Genomic DNA, 6,387 nt, shown 5'->3' with positions numbered 1-6,387 from the left:
TTTGGTCAGTCCTCTGGAAATTCAGTAGCATGCCCTGCCTTTCACCACCCTTCTCCACCACCTGTGGGTGTAGACTTAGCTGACCAGCCCAACAGCATACTGAGACCTTGGTTCAGAGTTCTCTTATTGACAAATTAAAGTTTGCCAATACATATGAAGTAAGCAATTTTCAACTTTCCACTTATCTTTTGAATTTACGCTTCATGAAATTTATACTTCATGTTTCTTAAAAATTGTAGGCCTTAAAAATACTCTGGATTATTTTACACTGACCAAGTAAAATATAGTGATCTTAACTCTGAACTTTACCTTTGCTGGCCTTAAAGGTATATGTGACTGATTAAGCGAAAATAATTAACTGTGGGATTCTGAGAGTGATAATGTCTCTAACAGTTTTATAATCAAATTGTTCAGTTACTGGAAGGAACTAAATTTCTACAAGTTTTAGTTTCTTAGGGAAAGAAAACATGACTTTGGGGCAGAAAGCTTTCGCTTGAAGGGGAATGAATGGGTATTTTGAGATTCAGGATATATGGAATAAAATTTAACAACAAGAAAGACCGAAATTTCGGGAGGAAATCAGATTTCACAGGATACTTATGACTGGTGAGGCTAGGAGTTGGGGTGGAGCGAAACAGGAACGACTAGCTGAGGGCGGGATTCCTAGCAGCACCATAACACAAGAAGGGCCTTGTTCAGTTACCAGCCAGACGGAACACGTTCTCCTTCTTCACCGTGTCGGTGACCATAGTAACTGTAGGGGCCGAACCTCTTTCTCTTCCCAGCATGCGCAGTGCACTGTGAGCGGAAGCGTCCTCAACAATGTATCCCTTTTTTCTTCAGCGAAAGAACTACAATTCCCAAGAGACACCTCGGCGCCGCGGCACCGCCCCCCGGGCCCATCCCTGTTCCCTCCCCCAGGCCCCGCCCCCTACTAGTTCCCTCCCCTCCCTGCGAGAGTGTGTCAGTGACCCAAAGGCGGTGTGAGGCGTAGAGACCGTCGGGGGGCGCCGCCGCTGCCTCCACCAGCAGCATCAGCAGTGCCGCGCGTTCGGATTTGCGTCGAGCGTGCCGGGAGCGCACCACAAAGCGTCCCCGCGCCTCTCCCACCTCCTGCATCTCCTCAGTGCTCGTCTCTGTAGCCAACTTCTCCTCGCCCAGCTTTGCCGGCTGGCGAGGAAGGCGGCAGCGAAACGCCGCGCGGTCTGCTCGGACTCCCAGCGCACGCACTCTTCATCCCCCACGCTCCAGGTCTCGGGGCTGTGCTGAGATTGTGGCCATCAGCAATTGTCCGGTGAGTGTCTTCGGCGGCCCGCGGGAGGAGTCGCGGCAGGGCCAGCGAGGGGTGCGGGCTAGGCAGGCGCGCAACTTCCTTGGTGTCTTTCTTGCGCTGCGGGCTGGCTCTCCCCGCCCGTCTGCGCGCCCCCGCGCCAGAGGCGGAGGGGAGCGGAGTTTGCGGCGCCTGCCTCCCGCTCCCTCGCTGGGGGAAGCGTCTTTGTCAGGAGCTGGCCCGGCGCGCCCTCCCCCTCTGCCTGGGAGCGGGGTGGCCAGGTCCGCGCCCCGCGGCAGCCGCGTGCTGCGGGAGGTGAGCTCCGCGGCTGGGAGGAAAAGAGAAATGAAAGAGAAACAAAGGAGGCGGTGGGCTTTTCTTTTGTGTGTGTGAATCTGATAACTTCTTTCTCCTTCCTTACGTAACGCAGACTTCCAAGTTAGTCATTCTTTTTATTGTTATGATTATTGTCATCATCTCTGCGTGTCTCTCACATTTCCTTTCATCTCTGGATCTTAGAGCATTTTAAAACACTAATTAATTACACCTCCGGGGACCCTACGAAACAAGTTAATACTCTCGTTTCCGTAAGTGGGTAAATTGAGGCTCGGAAGAACGCTCTAATTGATGGATATGCTTGATCTTCCACCGCTCCTGGTGTCTGAGGACCTGAAAGCATTTATGAGTTGAAACTCGTCCTCCAGTGCCCCGTGGAAAAGTTAAACATGTTCATTTTACTTATAGGTTAACTGAAGTCTAAAAGAAGTCTGGGTAATTGTTAGGTAGTTCAAACAATAACTCTTCTTACGTAGTGTTTGAACCTTAGAACCTCAAAGGACTCTTTAAAAAGGCCCTGAATGGGGAAAATACAGTAAATCATAAACTCACGTCACCATCTACTCTAATTTTTGTTCACGCAGCTCTGTTAAAGGCAAGAGAGCAATGATAGGAGAATGGGAGGACAGATTTTTTTAATGTAGGTTTAGCAAATTTTAATCACTACACACAGAAATGTGTCTAGGTTTTAACAGCACCCAACAACCTTCCCATCGGTAAGTCATCAAACAGTATATCAAAGAATAATCAAATAAGCACTTTATCCATAGGTGCTGATTGTGCTAAGGACTGAAGCTTTAAGTGCATGAAAAGGTCTATCTATTTGTTTTGGTTCAAAGGCTGTGTATTTACAAAATGTCAATTTTGTTTTCATAGCAGCTGATCTTTTGTTTTCAGAACTGGCTTTGTCTTTTTCTACATTGGATATTACTTTTATCATTAAGGAGAAACATAAAGGTTTTTAAAAATTATTTAGTTTGCATATTGTGAATTTAAATTTTTGACGTGAAGAAAAGATTCAGTTTCTATAGCTTCCGTTTATATTTTCTTCATAATAAAAAATGTTTTCTCAGAGTAATCAGATTTACATCCCTCAAAACATTGTCCTTATTGTACAAATGCAGCATGTGAATTCCTTTTTTTATTTTTTAGTCATACCAGCAGCCTCTTCTGGAGGAAAATACTTAACTGTGAGGACAAGTTTATTTATTTTGGTAGTTGAACCAAGCTGGATGGTATCATAAATTTAAATCCTGCATCTTTTCTACTAGTTTTTTCTGAGGTGAATAATATCAGAACTGTAGTAACTGTGTATTTTTACTTACTCTGAATTCTCTTGAATTTAATTTTGTATTACTGAGTTGTCCCCAGATTTTAGATTCTGATGATTCCATCAAAAAAGGAAAGTGAGACGTTTGTTATTTTAATATTGCCCACCCCGCCCCAGTCCTCTAACTGGTTTCCCTTCTGTAGTATGTTAAAAGAGATCTGGAGTTTAAAACAAATAATTAGAAAATAGAAGTTAAATTTATGGAAGTTGCTTGTAGTGAAATGGTTATAATGCCTCGTCTAATAAATGTATGACTTTTATTATAAAAACTCATACCTAGATTTTTTTTTACTGTTCTAGAAGTGCTGCAATGTAATAATAGTAGTGTTTCCTGACTTGAAAAAAAGGGAGCTGAAAATTGTCTTAGTGGCAGATTTGGGGAGGGGAAGGGTTGAAATCTGTGCTGTCCTTAAAATGATCATTTATCTTATAGCTGGTTATGTTGTGCTCTTTTTAATTTAGCATTTACCAAACTTCCTAGAGGCATCTATCTGTACTTTAAAGAAGCTACTAACCAAATTCCTTTGCTCAGTTACTAGAGCCCAAATGCAGAAGTTGGGCTCTAGTATTGACCAGTGAAGGCTGGCATTGAAGGTTTCCCGATTTCTTTGGGACCCCTTAAAGAAAATGAGAAGTACAGGGTCAGGAACTGAGCCTCTAGTACTGTTCAGTGGTACAGAGGAAAGTTTCAGGGAGAAGCCTGAGTTTGTTTCCATTTGACTTCGTTTCATCTTTCAGGTTGTCAAAATGTCACTTGTACATTAAGAGTTGTGTCATTTCAGAATATACATTACAGTTGTCCCGTAGGTCATGTAAGGACTAGAGTAGTTGTACCTGTGAACAACTGTTTTCAGACAGAAGCTTCTGTGGCTGCTAGAGATTTTAAGCCAAAAAGACTTAGAACTGAAAACTTCTAACATTCTTACATGCATACATCTTACCCTGGCACATCAATAGGAACCTGTTCTAGTGTTAAAATAAAAAGGCTTATATGGATTATTATATACATTTTAACTATATATTAAATTTTAATAATAAAGAATTAAGAATTATTTATTATTATGAACATGTTGGCACTGAGATGATTCTAGGAGATTCTTTGGAAAAATCAGGTTATTCCAGAAGATACATTAATGTCTTTCAATTGATGAGAATAAAAATTTAAGAGCCAGGTAAAAGAAAGAAGAAAATTCACAGAATGAAGGAAACCTGATGAAGATGTTTTTAAATAGTACAACAGTAAAGAGTCCTGACAACATTATATAACGGACAAAATTCTAGCTAAAGACTGTAAACAGTGAATTTCATTCAGCACTTTTCTGTTTATAGGCGTCTAGCCTTCTTTTTCAGATTTTCTCTAAATCACATAGAAAAAGTAAATGGAAATCATTCTTACCAGGGATTTTAGGTTGAGGGTTTTTTAAGTATTTATTTATTTACATTTAGAGAGATGGGAAGGGAGGGAGAAAGAGAGGGAGAGACACATCAATGTGTGAGAGATACATTGATCAGTTGCCTCTCACATGCTCCCAACTGGAGGCCTGGGAGGCAACCCAGGCATGTGTCCTGACTGGGAATCGAACTGGGTGACCTTTTGGTTCGCAAGGCCATTCTGTGAATTCAGTTCACTGAGCCACACTAGCCAGGGCGAGATTTATATTTATTTTCTTACACATGTGGTAGGAGTAATTTTTTCTTGTGTTTCTTTAAGTTTGACCTCTGCCAGAGAAAAATTTATGCAGACTGATGTATGGGAAACTCAAAACAAGAAATTTTGGTCACTGAGAGAACTAGATATAATCAATTTCAAGTTACACCATTAACTTTTTAAATGTTACCTTGAAAGACCACTCCTCATAATTTCTCCTTTAAAAGGTTAAAAATAATTGCCTAACATATTTGTTGCTACTGAGGGAATTTGCAGCTAATAAAGAGAAAGCATGAGATCTCTTGAGTGATTTTTTTTCCAAACGTCTGATTGGAGCATTTAAATATCTTAGCTTCCTTCAGAAGTAAACCCAGAGGAAAAGAACTTCAGGTAATTTAAGAGAAATGAATTGTAAAAATAATCAGTCTAAGACCTGATTATTTTTTCAGAATATTGTACAAACTGTTTTAGTTTTTTTGTTTTTATTTTTTTGCCACAAAAACTCTATTTCAGAATTTTAAAGCTTTTAATTCAATACACATGTAATTTACTTCCCTTGCAAAAAAATGTACTGCTGATTTTTATTTTATAATGAATCTCTTGGGATGTTGCTAATTCTAAAAATACATGGTACCCCCAGTTCCCCATCTTCTGTAGTTTCTTTATTTTTTTGCTAGAATTTGCTTTTTCCTTTAAATTGTAAAATAAGCTAAGTAATGTTTAAACATACTTGACAAATATGACAGTCAGTAATTTATTATGCTAAACTTCAGCTCAGTTTCAACATTCAAGGTATATTGAATCTGTTTTGGAGTTAGAAGCACACTTATTTTGAAGGGGGCTAAAGCAGGTATAACAAATAGATTTCACCTTGGTTACCAAATCCAATTGCTTGGTGGTGTCTGCCTAGGTCAGACTCAGCAGGGAAGAATACTGTGATTAGCAGTTTTTGCTGTTGGGTGGGCAGTGGACCTTTTGGCATTAATGCCACATATTCATTTAGTAAGTATTGTATATCTTTTACATGTCAGCACTGATCTAGATGCTGATATCACACAGACTAAAATCCCTGCCTTAGAGTGTTTACATTTAATAACAAGACTCAGACAATAAATGTATTATTTCATTTTGTAAGGACAAATGACCAGGATTCTTCAAGAAATAAATAGCAGGAAAAAACATGTGAATAGGGAACTAAAAGTTTAAGAAACATAGGAGTCATATCTATCAAATACAGTGTGGACCTGAGGTTAGATCCTGCTTTGAGCAAACTAACTGTAAAAAAGACATTCATGGAAAATTGAGGAAATTAAGACATTGACTGGATATCTGATGAAAAGGAATTACTAATTTTTTAAGGTATGGTAATGTTTTGTGTTTTTTAAGCAGGAGTCCTTACCTTCTAGAGATATAATATATTCATGAATTAAACTATGATATTAGGGTTTTTGCTTTAAAATAATTTGAAAGGGAAAGGAGCATAGATGGAAACATTGGCCATATTATTGAAAATTGTTGAATGTAGATGATGGGTACATGAGATTTCTTATATTCTCTCTGCTTTTGTATATGTTTGAAAATTTTCATAATGTACAGTTATATGCACAGACACATAAAAATAAAACAGAGAAGGGGAAGAGAGAAGATGTGGGATGGGAAGAGGATGCAGAAAAGACCTTATTGAGAAGGTGATAGAAAACAGTATTTGAGTAAAGGCCTGAAGGAGGTAAGGCAGTAAAGCCTTGCAGGTAATCTTGGGTAAGACATTCCAGGCAGAGGGAACAGCAGGTACAATGGCCCTGA

At 39.6% G+C, this 6,387-nt stretch overlaps 1 protein-coding gene across 1 annotated transcript in view; it reads left to right on the top strand.

Annotated features, from left to right (window-relative positions):
* Window positions 1–960: 960 nt before the first annotated feature.
* Window positions 961–6,387, top strand: part of PELI1 (pellino E3 ubiquitin protein ligase 1) — a 55,251-nt gene continuing 49,824 nt past the window's right edge. Inside the window, exon 1 of the mRNA XM_037126307.2 lies at window positions 961–1,294. The gene's annotated coding sequence lies outside the window, so the exon portion shown is untranslated. The remainder of the gene's footprint in view (window positions 1,295–6,387) is intronic.

This window comes from Artibeus jamaicensis, unplaced genomic scaffold, assembly GCF_021234435.1.
Source record: "Artibeus jamaicensis isolate MK-2021 breed Jamaican fruit bat unplaced genomic scaffold, CSHL_Jam_final contig_3175, whole genome shotgun sequence".
Classification (NCBI taxonomy): Eukaryota; Metazoa; Chordata; class Mammalia; order Chiroptera; family Phyllostomidae; genus Artibeus; species Artibeus jamaicensis.
This window is presented reverse-complemented; position numbering and strand designations above follow the sequence as displayed.